We start from the raw sequence: 24296 nt of genomic DNA on the forward strand, positions 1-24296 counted from the left end.
TTCCCCTGCCGCCAAACAGCTATTTGCTGGCCCTCAGGTCGCTCTGGGAAGGAGGGGAAGGAGTAGGGCTGCAGCACGCTCGGGGAGCAGGCGGAGAAGAGGTGGGGGAGGGGCCTTAGGGAAAGGGGTGGAATTGGGACAGGGTGGGGCCCCCACACTCCCCCTACACATACCCCCCCCCAGCCCTCTGCCGTGAGCCGCTCAGGGCAGGGGGCTGGGAGCACCCCCATGACCCCAGCCCTAACTCTTGCACCCCCCTCACAAACCCCCAGCCCTCCCTGACTCCTGCACCCCCCACACATACCTAGCACCCCCAAACCCCATGCCCTGTCTCCAGCACCCCCCCCCATCCCCAGCACCAAATGGGAGCTCCTGCACACACACACACACATTCCCGCTTGCACTCCTCGCACCAAACGGGAGCTGCCCCCAGTCAGCGCTCCACACCCCAACCTCCTGCCCCAGCCCTGAGCCCCCTTCCCACACCCTAAGTCCTGGCCAGACCCCACACCCCCAACGGTTTTTTAAATTTTTTTTAATAAAGAGCTCTTAGCCAAAGCACTCTACAATCATTAGCTAATGGTACAAACAATATTTGGAAAGATCATGAAGTGGTCCGATGAGACCCTCCATGATCTTCAAGTGGTCTGTGGAAAAATAAATTAGACTACAAAAACAATCAAGGTACCTCCCTTTATTTTCATTTACTTCCTATGACTTATAGGAGGAGGAAGAAGAAAAAAAGAATGAAGGGGGGGGGGATAAGAGAGAATGTTCTTTTTCTTGGTTGGGTCCCAAGGAGGGGCCCCAAAAATGAAGCTGAGCACAGGGCCCCACTAACTCTAAACCAGCACTGCTTTCCATAGAGATTGTTCGAATTTGTAGATGGAAATTTCTGTTAGGAGTGTAAATACTGTTTAAAAAGTTAACCATTTAAATGATTAAAATATGTCATTTAAACAGTTAACCATTTACGCGGCTGGGGCCCATCTGGCTGGTGCGGGGGGGGCTCTGGCTGGGCCCACTTGGGCTGGTGCTGCAGCTGGGCCCGCTCCATCCCTAATTACATCCCTAATTTCTGCACACAGCTCAGAGTGCTGATGGAAGGAGCATGGAGTCATGCAAAGCTGGCCAAAGGTGCACAGGGCAGGGAGCCCATGGAAAGTAGCTTGTGGAGGTAGATTACTGATTGGAGCTGAGGTTCACTCCATGACCCCACAGGTCTCACACCAACTGGGACGGCACAGAGGGTTTTACACGGGGATACTGGAGTTTTCCAAAGTCTCAAGACGTCTCTGGGATGGAATACACCCCTGTATTCAAACCCTACAGACTGCTATAATCATCTATGTACAAATTATGCCTTACAAGGTAGGTATCATTTGAAAACTAATAACTCACTGGCCAGCATGATCATAGTGAAATGTATGCAGCAACTTTGTATAAAAATCTATGAACAGAAGCTGAAATTGCAACTGGAGCGTGTTGACCAGCCACGTCTCCGGAGCGGGTAAAACTGTTTCTCAAAAACAAAGGAGATGTTAGCCGAGTTGTCATCAAAGCTGATGGGCCATCACCCATCAAGTAGCCATTCTTTGGAAAGGAAGGCAATCAGGAACAAACTGATCTGCATTTTAGCAACAACAGCATGAAACCTCTTCTCCACCAAAGTTCATGTCTCTCCACATCTAGGGGTCACTGAGAAAATTCTGCATTTCAAAGGGTGATTGAACTATAAAAAAGAGGGGCAAAAACACCTCGTGTTATTTTTCCTGTTCATCTTGTTATCACCTAAGAGGACCCCAAAAAAAAAGCAGCCCTTGGACCTCAGGAACTGATCCTGAACTAAAAACTTGGTCAGCAATGCTACTGGAAACCTGTGGTAAAGGACTTCACTTTGCACCACGTCTGGTTTGTTCACTTTAGTCCTGAGAAGTGTTTATATCTTTCTTTTTCTTGAAACCATTTCTGACTTTGATGCCTCATCACTTGAAATCTACCTTTGTGATTAAATAAATTTTTCTTCTTTAATTGAAATGAAGTGGACTGTGTCGGCAACTCCATTTGGGGTGCGGAAAAATGTAGGTATATTGATCCCCTTAGAGGGGCAATGGACCTATTCTATCAGGACTGTCCAGGAGAAGGCTGGACAATACAAGCCACATATATTTGGGGGGAAATCTGGGACAGTGTGTGTATTGGGATCACCCTGCAGTAATAACCAAGGCTGTGAAAGCCAGAGTGTGAGCTGAGCGTGGCTGGCAGGCAGCAGCTACACACAGACACTCGGGGTACGACCGGAATGCTGGCGGCTGTTTGTGAGTGGTCTGGGTTGGGAGTGACAGCAGCAAAGCATTACTGGGCCCCCCAGGTTACAGGGCAGGCGGTAACACTGTCCCACCTCCCCACCGCATGTCTGGATTACACTCTGGATTGTGATACCCTCATTGTCTCATTGGACAATGAGAATGGACACAACTCATATCCTGGTTGGATGTTGCAAGATTCTGCCATGAGTACAGGTTGTTTCCTGATTGGCTCAGGCCAGCTTTGCCCAGCAGCGTGACCAAGCTGTACGATCCAGCAGAAATGGTATAAAATGTCCCATCTTGTTCAGCACGTTGCTTCCTCAGGTCAAAATGTCTGTACGAAGGAGACGTGAGTGGGACCAGCATCGCCTGGCCATAGAGAACACCGCCTGCTGGGTAAGAACTTTAGTTGGGTTGCTGACAAGCACCCTATTAACTCTGGCTTTTTAAAGTCCACTGAGAAATCCACCCAGAGAACAGGCTGTCACAGCACCTTGAGTGAATCACCTGAATGAACTCCCTCTCCGTTTCAAGAACCAGCTACTGCAACGGTGAAACTGAGCCAGAGAAGTCACCTCCATGCCAGCTCGAACGGATATGTAGAAAAAAAAAGTCATTTTGCATATTTACACACTGGTTAATGAATTGACAGCGTGGTTGTGTTAAGCGAACTGCTTCATATCTGAGTTAACACCCTCTGGGCGACTAAAATGTCTGATGTGCAGAGGTGACTGGTAACGGCTGGCAGTGCGGGGAGGAATATGTAAAGGCTCTGGTGGTGTGCTGCAGGGTCAGGGCAGGTACTCAAGCGACAAAGGAGTTTTGATTCCTAGACCTACTTTTGATGTCATGTTGGGTTCCCCCCTCTCCCCCCCGGGGTGCCACCTGATGTACTGGGGAACCACTGAGCCCACCTGCTCCACCAGCCTGGGCTCCCTTACCCTGCCCTGCTGAGCCAGGCCCTCCAGCCTCTTCAGCGCACACTGGTAGGGCCACAACCAACTGCAGAAGGACACAGACACTGAAATCAGCTCTGCATGGGAAGGCTTCAAATAAGGAATTCCCCACATAGGGGCCGACTTCGTGGGTGCTCCGGGGCCGGAGCACACATGGGGAAAAATTAGCAGGTGCTCCGCACCCACCGGTAGCCAAGCTCCCCTGTCCTCGCCTCCTTCTCCCACCCCGAGCAGGCCAAGTCCCTGCTCCTCCCCTTCCCTCCCAGCACTTCTCCCCCCTACCACCTAACAACTGTTTGGCGGCGCTTAGGATTTTCCGGGAGGGATGGGGAGGAACGGGGACACGGCACACTCGGGGGAGGAGGCAAGGAAGAGGCAGGGCAGGGGACTTGGGGGAAGAGGGTGGGAAGGGGAGGCGGGGCTGGGGTGAGAAAAGGCGGGGTGGGGTGGGGACTTTGGGAAAGGGGTGGAATGGGGGTGGGGTGAGGGCGGTACAGAGGCAAGGGGTCAAACACCCACCAGGCAGAGAGGAAATCGGCGCCTATGATTGTCCAGCATATGATCACAACCCCTCTGGAGTGTAAACCCAAAATTATACTGTCTTGCACTGCATAGAGAACTATACAGCATAAGCTCATGAAATTCGCCCCTTTCCTCAGGGTGGAGGAAGATACGCACAGCTTTTGCCCCCCAGTTATGAATTTCAGAAACTGGTTTTAGTGAAAACAAAACCAAGTTTATTAACTACAAAAGATCGATGTTAGTGATTATAAGAGAGAGCAAACGGATCAAAACAGATTACCGATCAACTAAAACAAACACGCAAGCTAAACTCAATATGCTAAAGAAAGTGGTTGTAAGCATCAATTTCTCACCCTAAATGTTATTTTAGGCAGATTGCAGAGGATCTTGAAGGCAAGCTGCTCTTGCTTGCAACTTAAAACTTCAGATGTTCCTTTCACAGGCTAGACGCTTTCCAGCTCTTCTCTCCCCCCAGCCCATGTCTTTGTTTCTTAAATGTTCACAGCAAACATCTTGGGCGGGGATTCAGTGAAAAACAAACACTGATTAGGTCACTCCCCTGCCTTAAATAGGTTTCACATATGGCCGGAATCCCTTGTTTTCCAGTGTGAGTCCATCCCTAGTCAGTGGAAAAGTACTAATTTTAACATGTAGTTCAGTATCTGGCGTTGTGATCACATGACCCTGCAGCCACAACTCAAAGTCTATTTGCTGGGTCCACAGGAAGGCTTTCCAGGAAGGTGGGATATTGGAATCTTAAAAGACCTATTGTTTTTCCTCGTAGCCCATCCAGACTGATTGCATTGTCTGGTGGGCGTTCCCCAGGTGAAAACCCACTTGTAATGGATTCATAATCAGTATTCCTAACTTCAGATACCAAAATGAGACATGGTTACAAATAGGATAATCATCCAGTAATCATAACCTTTCTAGTGAGACCTCACATAACCCATCTTGCATAAAATACATCTCAGTTATGCTATGAAGAATACGGAGCGCAGTGTCACAGTCATGTTTTACGAAACTATGCCATAGCACACATGAAGCAGCTCTGGGTTGCACTGATGTACTGTATCAATTTGAAGAACAGAGATATTTGCAAACTAAACCTTTGATGTGATCTTTTGGGGCTCTTGTGATAATATCAGCACCCAATAATTATGTCAGGAATCAGTTCTAATTTAACCATATACAATTATTTCCCCTCTGCATTTGAATCCACCCTCTCTGCTGGATTTACAAAGAAAACGTGGCACTCTTGGGCGTCACAAGTCTCAGAAATCTCATGGTAACCCTCCTGAGGACTATGATGTCTCTCTTCTGGTATCTATAGTATCACAGAATGCTGAACATGGAGCATCAGTAGCAAAGCTGGAAAAGCAGGTATCGTGCTAGGAGGAGAAGGGTTTGAAAGAATTTTTGGAAAGTAAATTAAAACAGATTTCTGTGCTCAGTCTCCTATGCCCAGCCCAGAGAGCAGGGATGTTCCAGTCACCTATCTGAGCTTGCCTACAATTCCATTTTCTCTTTACAGTTCTCTTTTAACTAGAGATGGACCCCAAACTAGGACACAGAATCCAGACCGCTCAGAAACATGAGGAAAGTCAGATCTAGGTGCAGATTTCAACTTCACAGCTCAGGTTTCTTTTTATGGTGGTCCATTTCAGAACCCAAATCCTAACACTCTTGTGAAGTGACTTGGGTTTGGATCTGAAGATTAGGAGCTTGAATTTGGATCAAAGCTTCACAACTGACCCACTTGTGCTGTTAACGTTACAAAGTTTAATAGTGTGACTTTCCAGTTCTTAATTATTACTCATTATAATATATTTTGACATTATCCAATCCAGCAAACTCCTAAATTTATGCTTAATTATAAGCATGTGAGTAGTCCCACTGAAATCAATGGACTTAAGCACACTGAAGTACTCTGGCAGGTAAGGGCCTTAAGAAAAAATGAAATAAAATATTGTCAGTTTCAGGGGAACTGCACTTGTATTCCCCTCATCTTCCCATTTCCCCCTGCCCCCGCTTCCCCCCCAGGCTCCCCACCCACCTCCCCATTGCCTTGGCCCCACTGCCTCCACACAGAGCCCAGCAATCTCCCCCTTAGCATTCTGCCTTCCCCAGGCTCCCTATGCACATCCCCATCATCCTGGTTCCCTGCTGCCTCCCCCAGTCTCCCCAGCCATCCCCTCTGGCCCCCAGTGACTCTCCCAGGCTCCCCAGCCATCCCTGCATTGCCCCTGGCCTGTCCAGCTTCCTGCAGGCTCCCTGAGCCCCTCTGCTAAGCCCTGCTTCCTGAATTGCCCTGAGCTTCCTTCTGCCGTCAACCAGCAATACCTTGCTTTTCTCACCAGCCTGGATTATCACAGGGTGACCCCAACACAGATTTTCGCACAGAAATGTATGTTCTGTCATGTCCAACCCTCTCCCAGACAGTTCAGAAATACTAAATTAGTTATTCCTTTAAAGGGAATAATGTACACCAGCTCATTTCCATAAATTAAGTTACTCCAACATTTTTCTTAAATTTTCTTTCGCTAAAAATTTTGAAATTTCAATTTCTGATCTGCTTCAGAATCAAAACAAATTTAGAAATGTCAGAATTTCCCATGGGATGGACACTGTATTTCCCAATGATCTCTATTCATAACACAAGACCTAGAGAATGTTCAGTGACATAAAGGGTGGGAAATTCAAATCTGATGATAGGAAATACTTTTTCACACAATGGGTGATTATCCAGTGGAATTCTCTGTCACATGATGTTACAGAGGGCAAGAACTTAGCAAGACTCAAAGAGGGACTGGATATTTCTATGGACCACAAGAACTTCCAGAGCTGGAATAGTTAATGCATACAACCATGGCAGGGATATTAAACTTCCTGCTCCAAGACTTGAACTGACTGTAACCATTACAGACCAAGATGAGACCTAGCACAGGAAGATTATCCCCAAATTTGTTACTGTGGGGTTCTTACACCTCCTCCACAGCCTCTGATGCTGGAAACAGGACACTGGAGTGGACAGGCCTCTGGTCTGATCCAGTCTGCCTATTCCCTATAACCTAAGTCAGTGACTCTCAACCTTTCCAGACTACTGTACCCCTTTCAGCACTCTGATTTCTCTTGCGTATGCCCAAGTTTCACCTCGCTTAAAAACGATATGCTTAGAAAATCAGACATAAAAATACAAAAATGTCCCAGCACACAAGTATTGAGAAAATGCTGACTTCCTCATTTTTGTCATATAATTATAAACTAAATCTATTGCACTATAAGGATTGTACTTATATTCCAGTGTATAGTATATAGAGTGGTATAAACAAGTCATTGTCAGTATGAAAGTTTAGTTTGTACTGACTTTGGAAGTGCTTTTTATGTAGCCTGCTGTAAAACAAGGCTACTATCTAGATGAGATGGTGTACCCCCAGGGGTACCCCTAGTTGAGAACTACTGACCTAAGTGATTTGCCACAGAGGGAGCAAGTGGCAGAGTTAACAATAGAAACCAGGAATCCTGTAGCCCAGCCCAGCCCTGTAGCCACAAGCCCAGCCTCGCTCCCTCATTCAAGGCTCCCAACGCACCTCCGCATAGCCTGTCCTGGCCCAGAGAATGCAGCAAGGCTGCAGCCCATGAGCCCCTCTGCCCCATGAGCTGGGCTGGCAGGACCCGGCTATGTTCCCCTCCCTTGATGGCCATCTCAGTGGATGATTTGGGCATGCTCTTGCTCCAGCACTGCTTGATGATGCTGACCCGGTTGGTGTTCAGATCAGGGTTGGGTCCCTCCTTTGAAATAGCACAGAGAGGGGAAGACACGGCTGGGATCCCATTCCAGGGCAGTCCCGACTCCCAGCCCCCACTACTATAACCCCCCAGCCACCCCTGCCCTCTAAGAGACCTGGATAGAACCCAGGCATCCTGAGGCCCATGTTGACCCTCCCTGCCCCAAGCCACCTGCCCCACTTCAGCCACTGTTAGCTGTTACCTCTGGCCGCATGAACCACAGGGACTGGACTTCCCCCCCTCTTATGTGAAGCAGTTGCGAGAGGGGGGAAAAGAGATCCAGTCACCTTAGGGGAGGTGCTGTGGGACAGAGGAACTATCCAGTGGAGAAAGGATAAGACTGGGAGAGACATTACTTCACAGACCAGCATCCTCTTCTCCAGCAGCCAGGGATGGTGCTGGCCTTGGGCTCACAGAGGTTAGGGGCTCCTGGGGTTAGGGGCAACAGGGTCAGTGGTAGTGGTCAAGGCTGGGCTCTGTAGTGCCCCCTCTGTCTGGGGCTGTGTCACACACAGAATCCATCCCTTCTTTCCGCACTGTAGCTTTCACGGCAAAGCACAGCTTGGCGAACTTTTGGAAGACCCGGCTGCGCTGGGCGTCCCGCAGGCGCTTGATGTGTTTAACCTTGGACCATTTGTTGCAGCTGGTGTAGATGGCATCTGTGGTGTGCAGGGCTCGGCCCAATGGGCGGGATCTAGGGGTAGCCAGCTGGGGCATGAGCACTTGAGGCCAGAAGATGGCATAGGGCAGCGGCCCTCCCCCGGCACTGGGCAGGGACATGGGTGTGAGCTCCTGAAACACACACGTTACACAGCTGGGTGAGAGCTCTTGTAACACACACAGCCCTCCGGAAACACGATGAAGTGAGCTGTAGCTCACGAAAGCTTATGCTCAAATAAATTGGTTAGTCTCTAAGGTGCCACAAGTACTCCTTTTCTTTTTGCGAATACAGACTAACACGGCTGTTACTCTGAAACACACATTACAGCCATGTGAGTGCTCCTGGAACCACAGGGGCTAGAATTAGGGGTGCTATGACACCCCCTGGTTTGAAGTGGTTTCCAATACATACAGGGGTCACGGTTTGGTTCACTGGCTCTCAGCAGCCCCCCAATACAAACTGCTCCAGTCCCGCCCCTTGCCTGTATCGCGCACAGACACAGAGCGAGCGCTGCTCACACACCCACCACACACAGCCTGGGGTGTGATCTCCTGTGACACACGCACCAACACCGCACAGCCGAGCAACACACACGACACAGCCCAACCCATGTGTTACTGCGACACTCCCACGCTGCACAGCCTGGCCGGGGCCCTCTTGTACCCACTAGTCCCCGCCCCCCTCCCAGAGCCGGGAGAGGACCCAGGAGTCATAGAATCGTAGAATCACAGAATATCAGGGTTGGAAGGGACCCCAGAAGGTCATCTAGTCCAACCCCCTGCTCGAAGCAGGACCAATTCCCAGTTAAATCATCCCAGCCAGGGCTTTGTCAAGCCTGACCTTAAAAACCTCTAAGGAAGGAGATTCTACCACCTCCCTAGGTAACCCATTCCAGTGTTTCACCACCCTCCTAGTGAAATAGTTTTTCCTAATATCCAACCTGAACCTCCCCCACTGCAACTTGAGACCATTACTCCTCGTTCTGTCATCTGCTACCATTGAGAACAGTCTAGAGCCATCCTCTTTGGAACCCCCTTTCAGGTAGTTGAAAGCAGCTATCAAATCCCCCCCCATTCTTCTCTTCTGCAGGCTAAACAATCCCAGCTCCCTCAGCCTCTCCTCATAACTCATGTGTTCTAGACCCCTAATCATTTTTGTTGCCCTTCGCTGGACTCTCTCCAATTTATCCACATCCTTCTTGTAGTGTGGGGCCCAAAACTGGACACAGTACTCCAGATGAGGCCTCACCAATGTTGAATAGAGGGGGACGATAGGTCTGTTTAATCTTTAAGGTGCCACAGGACTCCTTGTTGTTTCTTCTAGGGAAGGTTTATTTCATTATTCTCCTGCCTGCGATCTCTTGCACTCTCGTCTGAAGCAGCGACCGAGAGCAGTGTCCCGTCGTGCTAGGTGCTGTGCAGACACACGCTGACCGAGATCGGGGCCTTGTTGTGCTGGGCTGCACCAACATATAAACGAGTCACTTCCCCCAATGCTTTAGTAATAAAACTGATTCTTTCCCCCCAAAGAGGCTCTTCAGGTTCCACACCAGACTTAATCCACTGGATCGAGGTAGGGGAGGCAGAGCTCTGGATCCGGGATGCTGAGGGCTCCAGGGAAAGCTCCGGGCCTGAGAGCCCCTCCTCAGGTGAGTCGTAATAATCCAGTCCCTTCTGATTTACACACCTGCTAGGAGAGGGCTTCTTAATGTAGAAGGCAAAGGCAGAGCGAGCTCCACTGTCTGGGAGCAGAAGGGAGACCAATGGAGGCTGGGAATTAGGGGCCAGTGTTTATCTCGGAGGGGAACGAGCGTCTGGGAGAGCTCCCTTCACAATGCAATGGATTCTCCCTCACTGGGAGTCTGTCAGTGGAGAAGGTGCATCTGCCTCACAAAGCCCTGCTCTAACTCAACCAAGAGTTACTGGGGTAGATAGTTTGGCAGGAAGCCTGGCTGGATAGTCGCAATGAGCTTGTCTGGCCTTGATGTCGATGAATCATAGAAATGTAGGACTAGAAGGGACCTCGGTAGGTCATCAAGTCCAGTTCCTAGCACTGCGGCAGGGCTAAATGTTACCTAGAGACCATCCCTGTCTCGTATCTGTCTAACCTGTTCTTAGTAACCTCCAATGACGGGAGATTCCACAACCTGCCTAGGTAATTTGTTCTGGTGTTTAATTAACCTCAGAGTTTGGAAGTTTTTCTGAATGTCTAATCTAAATCTCCCTTGCTGCAATTTAAGCCCATTACTTCTTGTCCGGGCCTCAGTGTTACCCACACAAAATTCTCTGTCACTCACACAGTCTATAGGTACCCACCCTTACCCGTTCCGTGTGCTCAGGTGTAACCTTACACTCTGCGGGTTTGCGGGATCTTTTACCAGTGAAAGAGCCTTACACAGCAATATCCTACTTAACCTCTATTTATTACCAATCACCACAAACAGAATGCACATGCTGAGCATAAAATGCTCACCACTCCCAATAAGACAGATGAACTTTTCTTGATGGCCAGTCAGGATCAGGTCCACCTGGGGGATTCCTGTTTCTGTACAGTGTCATTGGCAGAGGGTTGAGGTCTGGCAGCTCTGAGCTTGGGGCTGTGTCCTGGAGTTGGTTTCCAAAGAACTTCCTTTGGGACCCCAGTTTATATAGTGAAACTGGAGGCCTGCTTAGCTGTATCTTAACCAATCATTACACTAAAATTTTACGAACCAATCCTAACATATTGTAACATAATTCTCTAACCAATTATATCCCAGCACCTTAATTGATTTATACCTAGAAAAATTAATTATACAGTAGACAGAAACAATCAAAGAACCAGACAGAGATCATACAGACAAACAATAGGGTAGTGGGGACCATAATGACAAAACAATAAAGAAATGGGGCTTTCACAGCTACCAACTACTGAGAAGTAGTTTCTTGTTAGAGAGAGTGCCATCCAACCAAGTTTTCTGTAACCATCTTAAGATCTGTTTCTTTACCTGGTGACAGTGGGTGCCATTAGAACTGGGTCTCCTTAACAGCCCAGTATTACATTGTGTTAATGTAATTTAGACAGAATAAGAGGAGGTGACTTTCTGCTACTCAGTTTATGGCTGCTGCTCTTTCAATCTGGCTGTAGACAAAGGCCATAGGCTTTTAGGCCTTACAATATGGCTACAGGCCTTATAATATGGCTACAGGAAGAGGGCCTGATCCTTACATCAGTGGTTAAGGAGAACAATTTATCACCCTACTCAGTGTAGCAACCTTTTTTCTACACATGTAATCATTCTTCTTGCTCTCCTGTGTGACCCTCCCCAATTTGTCCACATCCTTCTTGAAGTGTGATGCCCAGAACTGGACAGAGTATTCCAGTTGAGGCCTTATCAGTGCTGAGAAAAGTGGAAGAATTACTTCTCACAACTTGCTTGCAACACTCCTGTTAATACATCCCAGAATGATACTTGCTTTTTTGCAACAGTATTCTATTTTTGACTCATTTAATTTGTGATCCAGTATAACCCCAGATGGTTTTCTGCAGTATCCTTTCTTGGCAGTCATTTCCCATTCTCTATTTGTGTAAGTGATCATTCCTACCTCAGTATAGTACTTTGCATATGATCTCACTGAATGTCATCCTATTTAATTCTGACCATTTCTCCATTTTGTTAAGGTTCTTTTGAATTGTAATCCTGTCCTCTAAAGTGCTTGCCACCCCTCCCAGCTTGGAATCATCTGTAAACTTCATGAGTGAATGCTCCACACCATTGTCCAAATAATGAATAAAGATACGGAATTGAACCAGACCCAGGACAGATCCCTGTGGGATCCCACTTGATATGTCCTTTCAGCTCAATTGTGAACCATAATAACAACTCTGCACAAGTGGCTGGAAAACCATACTCAGACTCACCTTATAGTAGGTTTCCCTAGGCTATATTTCTCTAGTTTGTTTATGGGAAGGTCATGCAAGATAGTATCAAAAGCCTTACTAAAGTCAAGATGTGACATCTACTGCTTCCCCATCCACAAGGTTTGTTTCTTGCCAAAGGAGGATATTAGGTTAGTTTGATTATAATTTGTTCTTGAGAAGTCCATGTTGACTCTTACCTGTTACTTTATTTCCATCTAGGTGTTTACAAATAGAAGGTTTGATTACTTATAAAATCATAGAAAATTAGGGTTTGAAGAAACCTCAGGAGGTCATCTTGTCCAACACCCCTGCTGAATGCAGAACCAATCCCAACTAAATCATCCCAGCCAGGGCTTTGTCAAGTTGGGCCCTAAAAACTCTTATGGATGGAGATTCCACCACCTCCCTAGGTAACCCATTCCAGTGCTTCCCCACCCTCCTAGTGAAATAGTGTTTCCTAATATCCAACCTAGACGTCCCCCACTGCCACTTGAGACCACTGCTCCTGGTTCTGTCATCTGCCACCACTGAGAACAGCCGAGCTCCATCCTCTTTGGAACCCCCCTTCAGGTAGTTGAAGGCTGCTATCAAATCCCCCCTCACTCTTCTCTTCTGCAGACTAAACAAGCCCAGTTCCCTCTGCCTCTCCTCGTAAGTCATGTGCCCCAGCTCCGGTAATCATTTTCATTGCCCTCCGCTGGACTCTCTCCAACTTGTCTCAGGGCAGGATCAGTCATGTAGGAAGAGTGAGAGGTCGTGCCCAGGCAGAGGACGCCATTTTGTAGAGCAGGTCTCAGGCACTTGCAGCGTTTCACTGTAATGCTCTAAAACTGCCCCGGGTTCCAGGCAGCTGCTGCTGCGGGAGCGGAGGCACGTGGGGGCCAGAGGAAATGGTCCTGTGGGCCACGACTTGGAGTATCCTGGTGTATGGGCTGGGTGTGAGGGAGAGGGGGTGGGATGGCCTTTGTCACATCCCCTCTCCTCCTGCTCTCTCAGTGGCACGAAATCGTTGTCACTTACATTGCTTCAGTGTCAATGCTTAGCTCAGCCTGAACGCGTCTGTGACTGTCTGTAGCTCAAAGGCCTGCCGGGTGGCAGCCATTCACCCCTTCCAGCTCAGCAGTGCCACGGTTCAGGTTGTAAAACAAGACAAAAATGTTTTTGAGGTTACATCACACAAACCCTGAGTGACTTGTCATATACTCAACCCCCTCCCCACCCTCCCCTCGCCAAAAAAAATCCCAACCTTCTTGAGGATTTTAGTTTAGTTTTAGTTTTGCACAAAGAATGAAACAAACGTCAAGCCGTGGAATAAGCTACGTTGTGCTAGGCAGCTACCTGCATCCACAAGAGGGGATTGTAGCCCTTCAACTGAACTATATTGAAACCAGTATTGTTAAAACAGCACAAAAAGTGGGGAACAGGCCTCGTGCTATAAAACAGGAGAAAGTGAAGAACCAGCACCATGTAAATAAAAACCTCTGTTTGAAATGAAATCAAAATCAGATTGAAAACAAACCATGGACCCTGTTTCAACTGCATGAGCACCGAGGGGCCCTAGTCCTGGGTCAGGGCACTGCCTGGATCTTGGGCAATTTATGTATAAAACAAGACCCAAGAGGCGCATGGCACACGTGGGAGCAGGTGCTAGGCGCTGCACAAACAACATAGGGTAGAACCAACATGAGTCAGGCTGCAGATTTTCACGGCATTGTGTGTCAAAAATTACAGAGCCGTTTCAGTACATTTAGAAAGTCACAGGTCACAAAATTTACTGTGGCTGCTTGAAGATTTTTAATAAAACCTGCCCCCCTCCTCGCCCTTCCCAGAGGCACTTGCCGCCCAAAGAAGCATGCTCCCCGCAGCACTGCAAGCCTAAACCTAGCCCGGGGCAGAGTGGTCGGGGTGGGCTAGAGTGGATGTGGGTGGCAACGCCCTTCACTGAAGTTTAGCCCTTTCCCCCACCATCATGACTGGGAGCAGGGCAAATCTGAGCGGCACTGTAACCCCGCAGGCCAGGTCTCGGTATCCGGATCGAGGTGTTGAGTCTAGCCCTGTGGGATACGAGCCGCCATTGCAGGCAGAGGTACACATCACAAAAACAGTCACTGAGAAATGGGGAAATCGCTCCGTCCGTGACATTTTTCCTTCCTTGACAAACCTGCATCCCTAATGATGAGCTAACACCGGAATGGCCTCTGCTCTCTCCAGCAGGGCACGGGATCCCGGGAGAAACGAGGAGACAGAGTGAATGTGGGGAGAGCACAGAGGGTGAGCAGGATCCCACAGCCCACACGAGGATCAATATGCTGGGTAGACTCAGTCAGAGACCAGACCTGGCTACGCACCAGACACTCCCCATGGGCCGGCGTCCCCACCGCTGCACCGACTGCAGCAAGAGGTTTATCAGCCCCTCTGCACTGAGACAGCACCGGTGCATGCCCACCGGGGAGCGGCCACATCGCTGTGCCGACCGCGGCAAGGGTTTTGCATACAGCTCAAAGCTGAGAACACTCCAGCGCACGCGTACGGGGGAGCGGCTGCACTGCTGGGCCGACTGCGGCAAGGACTTCGCATGCAGCTCAAGCCTGAGAGTGCCCCATCGCAAACACTCCAGGGAGCGGCCGCACCATTGCCCTGACTGTGGCAAGAGCTTTATACAGCTCGGACACCTGAGAAGACACCAGCGCACGCACACCGGGGAGCGGCCGTAGCGGTGTGACGATTGCGGCAAGAGCTTCAGCAGTGCCCGTGCACTGACTAAGCATCAGTGCGTGTATAGCAGGGAACAGCCATACCACTGTGCTGACTGCGGGAAGGGCTTTTCACAGATTTCAAGCCTGAGAGCCCACCAGCGCACGTACACAGGGGAGCAGCCCCACAGCTGTGCTGACTGTGGCAAATGCTTTGCTCAGTTGGGCAGCCTCACCTGGCACCCGGTCACTCACACCAGTGCCAGGGCCTGAGGGGCTTCTGGCAGCCAGTGAGCCTGGCACAGCGCCTGCAGGTACCTACCAGGGAGTGGTCCTGTGTCCGTGATGCCCAGCAGAGACTGTGTGGGGCAGGGAAGGGGACTTGGCTGAGCGGTGTGGGGGAGAGCAGACAGGTGGGGGAATTTTAGAGCAGATGGTCACAGGCTACTCCATTAGGGACCCGCTGTATCTAGGTGGGATCCAGCCAGGTCATCCCCTCCCCCATCTCACTGGGATCCAGCCAGATCTCTCACTCTGTCTCTGAGACACACACCTCTAGCTGGGATGCAGCCAGGACAACACCCCCCTCTCCCCCCCGGCCTGGAAACAAAAGGATTGTAACCACAGGGGTGGGAGAGAACAGGATGGACCCAGGTCAGAAAAGGCAACTGACCTGAGAAGGATTTCACTTGGAATAACATCTAGGTTGAGAAGTTATCATTTGTAACCGATTTCCTAGTGTATTAAGCTTAGCCTTGCGTATTTTGTTTTGTGACTTACTTTGTTCTGTCTGTTACTTGAAACCATTTAAATCCTACTGTTTATACTTAATAAAATCACTTTTGTTTATTAATAAACCCAGTGTAAGTAATTGTTACCTGGGGGGGCGGCAAACAGCTGTGCATCTCTTTCAGTGATACAGAGGGCAAAAACTTATGAGTTTACCCTACATAAGCTTTATACAGAGTAAAATGGATTTATTTGGGGTTCAGGCTCCCAGAAAGGCAGTACACTGGGGGATGGGAAAGTCCCTGTTAACTGACAAGCCCCAGGGCTGAGTGAATCTCAGGTCTGTTTAACTAGGTGTTGCTATGCTATTAAACAAGCTGATGCTTCCAGATGTCCTAGAGGAAAGCCTGTGAGAAGTGTACATCTTTAAGATGAATGAAGCAAAGTGTTCTAGGGCCTAACTGACCATCAGGCCTGATGAACAGTGTGACTGGGAGGTGCTCAGAGAGAGTTTCCCATTAGTCTGAGGGGAATTCTGTGCCTAAAAATTCTGCAAAAAATATTTTAAAATTCTGCATATTTTCTGAGTCAAAATACCACATTATAATCATGCTAATTTCAATTATTTTGGTAATTTATTTAAAAATACCTGTTAGGAACTATGTAACAATACGGACAACAAGAAAGTTTGAGGAAGTGATTTTTCACAAATAGATTCCTCACTAGACATATTAATGCAGAACTTTGAGTAATAATTCATTTAAACTCCAACACAGAAATGTATTTCCCGCGGCCCCCCCCCCGCCCACCCCCCTCGGAAGCAGTGCAAAGGCCTGGGGGAGCCAGGGGTAATGGAGGAGCTGAGGGAGAGGGAAGTAATTGGTGGGAAGGAGCCTGGAGTGAACCTGGAGGGTACTGGGTGTGGGTGAGAGAAGTATGGAACGGGGGTTTTTTGTGGGGGAGGGCAGTAATTGTTAGAGAGTTGGGGAGCCTATGGAGACTGTGGCTCAGCCCGGTCTCTCACATTCAGTCAGGCTCTGTCCCGTCCCCGTGTCTCCCTGCACCCCTCCCCATGTGCCCTGCACCCCCCTTGTATTCAGCCTCTGGCTCAATGTCACCCCCCTGGGTGCCCCATTCTGTCCATCCCCCCCATCCATTGCCTTCAGACCTCGGCCCACAGGTAGGGGGCTGCAAAGAAAGCAGCCCCTAACCCCCTCCTTCCCTGTGACTGGCTGCTCCAGCCCTAAGCCAGCAGCTCTCTGTTCTGGTGTCCCAGCAGCCCCTTGTGGGGAAAAGGTGCAATTACAGGGCTTCCCCATCAAAATAAATTGTTCTGCAATGGAAAAAACCATGGGGCGCATGAATTCTGCCTGCCCACCAGTTGCAGGTAGGAGGCCTCCCTGACCGTGCAGAGGCTGGCAAAGATTGATGATCCTCTCCCACTTACCCCTACTCCCACCCCCTCCCACGGTAACCGGACTTTTGGTGTGTGGTCAGTTCATCTGACAAGATGCTGTACAGGTCCCCTTTTGACTCGACTTTGCAGTTGAAAATGGGACACCTGGCAACCCTCGTGCGGACCACACAAATGAGTCAAGTCACTGTACCTGACTCTGTGATGAACTGCTCTCCAAGGACAGGGCCACCCAGGAGTGGGAAGAATCTCTCCCTAGAGACTCTGTTCTAACTTCCAGATGGACATTTCTGCAGACAGCTGTGAGTGCTGATGGAAAGAGCATGGAGTCATGCAGAGCTGGAGAAACGAGCATATGGCAGAGAGCCCACGGAAAGTAGCTTGTGGAGGCAGGTTACTGACCGGATCTGCGCCAGTAAATGTTCAGTGCATGACCCACAGGTCTGACAGCAGCTGGGACAGCACAAAGTGTTTTACACAGGGATACCGGAGTTTTCCAAAGTTGCAAGAGGTCACTGTGATAGAATACAGCACTACTCACACCCTACACACCACTAGAATAATCTCTGTACAAAATATGTCTCATAAGGTATAATTTCCAAACCAGTATCTTGCTGGCCAGTATTGTCATGGTGAAACGTATGCAGCAACTTTGTATATACAATTATGAACATAAGCTGAAATCATGACTGAAATGTGTTTACTGAAGTATGCCCTCACCCCTGCACCCCCCACACACCCCAGCCCTGACTCCGGCACCCTCCCCTCGTACCCAGCCCCCTGTCCTGACTCCTGCACCCTCCTCACACACACCCCAGCCCTGACTCCTGCACCCCCCACACATACCCAGCCCCACCACACCCTATTCCCTGACTCTTGCATCCCCCACACCCCCACTCCCACCCTGAGCACCACCACCCCCCATTCCCACCTGCACCCCTCGCACCAAATGGGAGCTGCCCAGGTAAGCACTCCACACCCAAACCTCCTGCCCCAACCCTGAGCCCCCTCCCTCATTCTAGCTCCTGGCCAGACCCTACACCCCAACCCCAGTCTGCTCCTTCACCCCCAGCCCTGTTCTCAGCATACTTCCACCCTCATCTCAGTGCAGAGAGAGGAAGAGAATGGATAAAACCAGGGAGAAGGTAGGTACCTACTCTATGTGGACAGGGCCGGGACTCCAGACCGGCAGCGGGCTGAGCAGGGCCTGCAGCCAGGACCCTGGCTGGCAGGAGGCGGCGGACGGAACCCCAGACCCACAGCGGGCTAAGCGGCAGCGGGCCTGCCTCACTCGCCTGCTGCCAGTCTGGGGTCCCGGCCGCCGGCCCCGTTCAGCCCACTGCCAGTCTGGGGTTCTGGCTGCCAGCCCCTTGCCAGCTGGGGTCCCGGCCACAGGCCCTGCTCAGCCTGCTGCCGGCCTAGGTGAACGGAACCCCAGGCCAGCAATGGGCAGAGCGGGCCAGCGGTGTAAGATCAGCATTTTAATTTCATTTTAAATGAAGCTTCTTAAAGATTTTGAAAACCTTGTTTACTTACAATAGTTAGTTATATAATATATAGACTTATAGCGAGAGACCTTCTAAAAAACGTTAAAATGTATTATTGGCACGCGAAACCTTAAATTAAAGTGAATAAATGAAGACTGGGCACACCACTTCTCAAAGGTTGCTGACCCCTGATCTAGAGTTACCTCACCAAGGCTTTAAACTCGGCCCCCACTGCAAAGTGAGAAGGGTTGTAGATGTTGCTGATTCAGAGTATGAGTGAGAGACGGGAAGAAATCTCTAAGGAAGGTTTATTTCCTTATTCTCCTGCTTGGGATCTCTTGCGCTTTCCTCTGAAGCAGAGACCGAGATTGGAGCCTTGTTGTGCTAGGTGCTGTGCAGACACACCCTGACTGAGATCCAGACCCTGTTGTGTTTGGCTGCACGAACATATAAACGAGTCCCTGCTCCCAAAACTTTAGCAATAAAACTTTCCTCCCAAACAGACTCTTCAGGTTCTAAATCGGATTTAATCCACTGGATTGAGCTAGGGGAGGCAGAGCTTTGGATCCGGGATGTCGAGGGCTCCAGGGTACACTCTGGGCCTGAGAGCCCCTCCTCAGGTGAGTCGTAATAATCCAGTCCCTTCTGATTTACACACCTTCTAGTGGAGCGCTCCTTCATGTAGAAGGCAAAGGCAGAGCAAGAGCCAATAGCTGGGAGCTGAAGAGAGACAAATTGAAGCTGGGAATTAGGGGCCAGTGTTTATCTAGGAGGGGAATGAACCACTGGGAAAGCTCCCGTCAGCATGCAATGTATTCTCCCTCACTGGGAGTCTGTCAATGGAGATGGGGCGTCTCTCTCTCAAAACCCTGCTCTAACTCAGCCAGGAGTTACTGGGCCAGAGTCAGGAATGACTGGGGGAGCTTCTCTGGCTGGGATAGGCAGGAAGCCAGGCTGTATGGGCACAATAAGCCTGTCTGGCCTTGATATCTATGAATCCTAGAAATCATAGACATGTAGGACTAGAAGAGACCAAGGTAGGTCATATAGCCCAGTCCCCTGCACTGAGACAAGACAAGTATTACCTAGTCCATCCTTGATAGGTGTCTGTTTAATCTGTTCTTAGAAACCTCCAATGATGGGGATTCCACAACCTGCCTAGATAATTTTGTTCCAGCCTTAACTATCCCCAGAGTTCGGAAGTTTTTCCTAATCTTTAACCTCTATCTCCCTTGCTGCAATTGAAGCTCATTAAATCTTCTCCTGTCCTCAGTGGATAAGGAGAACAATTTATCACCCTCCACTTTGTAACAACCTTTGATGTCCCCAAGGACTGTTATCAGGGGTTCTCCCCTGCCCCACCACCTTCTCTTCTCTAGACTAAACAAACCCAATTTTTTCACTTTCTTCATACGTCTTGTTTTCTAGACATTTAATCAGTATTATTCTCCTTAACCTCTGATGATAGGAGAAGCAGCAATGGACATAAATTGCAGCAAGGGAGATTTAGGTTGGACATTAGGAAAAACTTCCTAACTGTCAGGGTGGTTAGGCACTGGAAGAAATTGCCTAGGGAGGTTGTGGAATCTCCATCACTGGAGATTTTTCAGAGGAGGTTTGACAAACACCTGTCAGGGATGTTTAGATGGTGCTGGTTCTGCTGTGAATGCAGGGGACTGCACTTGATGGCCTCTCAAGGTCCCCTCCAGTTCTATGAATCTATGGTTGTTGCTCTCCCCAATTGGTCTTCATCCTTTCTGAAATGTGGGGCCCAGAACTGGACACAGTACTCCAGCTGAGGCCCTATGAGTGCTGAATAGAGTGGAAGAGTTACTTCCTGTATTTTGCTTAAAACTCTCCTGCTAATACATCCCAGAACGATATTTCCTTTTTTTTTTCAGTAGTATTCCACTGTTCTACTCATAGTTAATTTGTGATCCACTATAATCACCTGATCCTTTTCTGCAGTAATCCTTCCTAGGCAGTCACTTCCCATTCTGTATTTGTGTAATTGATTATTCCTACTTAAATGTAGTACTTTGAATATGGTATTATAGAATTTCTTCCTTTTCTATTCACACCATTTCTCCAGTTTGTTGAAATCCTTTTGAATTTTAATCCTGTTTTTAAAGCACTTGCAACCCCTCCCCTCTTGGAATCATTTGTAAATATTATGAGGGTATTCTCTGTGCCACTGTCCAAATCATTTATGAAGATACGGAATAGAACTGGACCCAGGACAGATCCCTGCACGATCCCACTCGATATGCCCTTTCAGCTCGTTTGTGAACAATAATACTCGAAGTACAGTTTTCCAACCAGTTGTGCAACTACCTTTTAGTAGCCTTGCCTAGCCCATACTGCTCTAGTTTGTTTGTGAGATGGTCATGTAAGACAGTATCAAAAGCTTTACTAAAGTCAAGATATGTGACATCTACTGCTTCTCCCCTATCCCCAAGGCTTGTTACCTGTCAAAGAGGATATTAGATTGGTTTCACATAATTTGTTCTTGACAAATCCATGTTGACTCTTACTTATTACTTTATTTCCCTCTAGGTGCTTACAAATAGAATGTTACATTACTTCCTCCATTATCTTTCCGGGTACAGAAGTTAAGCTGACTGGTCTGTAATTCCTTGGCTTGTCCTTATTCCCCTTTCTATAGCTAGGTATTATATTTGCCCAGTCCTCGGGTCTCTCTACCATCCTTTACGAATTCTGAGAGATGATCGCTATTGTCTCAGAGATCTCTTCAGCCAGTTCCTGAAGTAATCTAGGTTGTATTTCATCAGGCCCTGCTGAGATGAAGACCTCTAACTTGTCTAAGTAACTCATAACTATTTCTTTTCCTGTTCTAGGCTCAGATCCTACCCAATTGACACTGACGTTCACTATGTTAGTCAACCGATCACTGCTAACTTTTTGGTGAAAACTGAAACAAAAGAGGCATTTACCAGTTCGGCCATTGCTGTGTTTTCTCTTATTGTCTTTCTCTCCTCATTTAGTAATGGGCCTAGCCTGTCCTTGGTCTTCCTCTGCCTTTCCATGTATTTGTAAAATGCTTTGTTTTTTCCCTTTATATCACTAGTTTTGTTTTGTTTTTTGCCTTGGCCTTTCTAATTTTGTCCCTATATGCTTGTGTTGTTTTTTTTATAGTTGTCTTTCTAATTTGACCTACTTTCCACTTCTTGTATAACTCTTTTTTGAATTTCAGGTCATTGAAAATCTCCTGATTAAGCCAGGGGGGCCTCTTACAATACTTCCTATTTCTCCTATGCATGGGTAATCTCTTACCTAGGATGAGACCTACATATGATGGGGCCTCCAAGCCATGACAAAGAAATGGATCAGAGATGGGGCTGTGATGAAATGGGAAGAGGGGTGGAATTGCGATATGGGTCATTGGTGGGGTGGGAGATTGGAGGGGTGCTGAGGGAATCAGAGAGATCTCCATGGTGGGGGGAAGTCTTCTGGGGCCTCATTTATCTAGTGGGTAGGACAGTGCCGTAGGATTCGGAAGATCTCGCTTCAGTTCTAGAAGTGAGTCACTACAGCCTCACCATGCCTCAGCTTCCCCAGCTGTTTAATGGAAAGGGCACTGGGGCTGTGAGCAATGTTCCCTCTTATTTCTTCCATCCAGAATAAATGTTACGTGCACCGAGGCCTGTGCACCACCAGTAGAAACAAAAAACCCTACGTATAATATGTATTTCTAAAAGTTATCATAGGGATAATTACTCCAGGACATTTTAGAACTCACTACTTAAAGAATTAAATTTAAGTGCAAGATAAATAAAAATCATGAAATGCATAGACCAGTCAAAACACTAAAATAACACACTTAGAAAGAATAAAATTGCAGAGAATATATGTGCATGGTAGGAAGTACCAAGAAGTAACAACAATACTATAACTATGTGTTTGGAGGTGAGTGTGAAAGAGCCAGAGACACTGTGTGTGTGTGTGTGTGTGTGTAACACAGAGTCAGTCTGTGTGCTGGCCGCTGGCGAAGTTTCTGAGAGATGCTGGGAGCTGAATCCAAGACATTCATTGAAATCTCTCCTGAGCCCTGTCTCCCCTGCCCCCGCTCTGAGGAGATGGGGTACATGGACTGGAGGGCTGGCGGGGAGGAGGGGAGAGAAAGGGAAAGACTGTGTGAGCTGGCTGCTGGGGGATCAAACAAGCACCTGGGTAGAAAGACAAGCCTGTCTGGCCATAGACCACAACACCTTCTAGGCTTCCCACACCTCAGAAAATCATACCAAGGAAGGGGTGCCCTAGAGACTTTTCAAATGAGTTTTCATGCCTCTGCCCCTCCTGACTCGAGGCATGTGTGTGCTGGTGTCCTGTGGCGCTGGGCACCTGGATCCAGACGTAGCTCAAAGGGGCAAAAACCTTCTCACAGCCTGTGAGAGTATCCCAGAGTCACTGGCCCTTGGCAGAGAAGGCGCTGTCCTCTCCAGGTTCCCACCCCAAACCCTCTCTGCCAGTTCACTTCACACATGACCTCTCCAACTGGAGCAACCTGTCCCCAGCGAGCAAGGAGAAAGCTGGGAATGACTCAGGCAGGACCAGTCACATACAATGAGTGCGAGGTGACACCATTTTGTAGAGCAGATCTCTGTCACTTGCAGTGTTTCACTGTAATGCTCTAAAACTGCCCCACATGTCAGGCAGCTGCTGTGGGGGGAGTGGACACATTTGGGGGCCAGATGAAATTGTCCTGCAGGCCACAACTTCGAGTACCCTGGTGTATGGGCTGGGTGAGAGAGAGAGGGCAGTGGCAGGGCCTGTGTAACCACTAGGGGCCGCTTAGGGCACCAAGATTTGGGGGCGCCAAAAAGCAAGCCTGGCGGCAGCAGGGCTTACAAAGGAAACGGGCGGCTGCCTTGGCTCAGCCCCAGCGGGGGGCATGGAGAGCGCATTCACCCCCCACCCCCACCCCCTGAGAACAGAAGAGCCTCACATGGCAGTACGGCAGAGGAAGAGGATGCTGGTGCGTTGGCCAAGGTAAGCGCTTCCCCACAGCTCGGGCCCCTGCTGGTCCGCGCTGCTCTCGTGCACGGGCGGCTGGAGAGGATGGCAGCCTGCAGAGCTGAGCTGCCCTGGTGCCCCTCTCCCTGCCCCAGCCTCTGTCAGCGGGAGAACGATTGGAGCTGCCCTGGGCTGGGGCTTTCTGCAAACCGGGACCCAGGCGTCGAGAGAGGGACAAAGCCAGAGAGACACTGTGCCCCAAAGACAGATCAGGGCTAAAGGGAAATGTAGAGCTGCACTGTTGGCTTCAAATTGATTGGCTCCAACTATGCGGTATTGGAGAGGGAGAGGAGTGTAGGGCAAGCAGGGACCTGCAGTACTTCCTAGCTGAGTCTCTCCATCCATCCCAGGATGGTCCTACCAAGACTGACAGTGCGAATACAGACACATCAAATTTGGTTGTTAATGATGCTGCAAAGTGTTGCTTGGAGGCAACCGCCTTCGATTTAGTTCAGCGTGTTTATGTGTATTTCTCAGCTTCTGCATGTCACTGGGAAGTATCTAATCTCACAGGTAAACCATGGAGTGAAACAAGATGGGAAAGTCCAATCGATGCTTTGAAACCTCTTCGCGATCAGCTTGGTGACATCTATGATGCTCTGATAGAGATCTATGATGACACTAACAGGATCATCTGGCAATACGTCACAAGTTGATGCAAAGCATCTTGCAAAAGCCGTTTCTAGTTTCAAGCTTTTCTTGTTGTGTGGTATGACATATTGTTTGAGATCAACATGACTAGCGAATAGCTTCAGGCGAAAGAGTTCGACATATGTGAGGCCATTAATCAACTTGGAGAAAC

The 24296-nt window shown here is 48.9% G+C and overlaps 1 pseudogene; it reads left to right on the forward strand.

Annotated features, from left to right (window-relative positions):
• The first annotated feature begins 14237 nt into the window (after positions 1-14237).
• LOC140913088 (uncharacterized) lies at positions 14238-15662 on the forward strand (annotated as a pseudogene).
• Positions 15663-24296: the final 8634 nt, after the last annotated feature.

This window comes from Lepidochelys kempii, chromosome 6, assembly GCF_965140285.1.
Source record: "Lepidochelys kempii isolate rLepKem1 chromosome 6, rLepKem1.hap1, whole genome shotgun sequence".
In the NCBI taxonomy this organism is placed as follows: Eukaryota; Metazoa; Chordata; order Testudines; family Cheloniidae; genus Lepidochelys; species Lepidochelys kempii.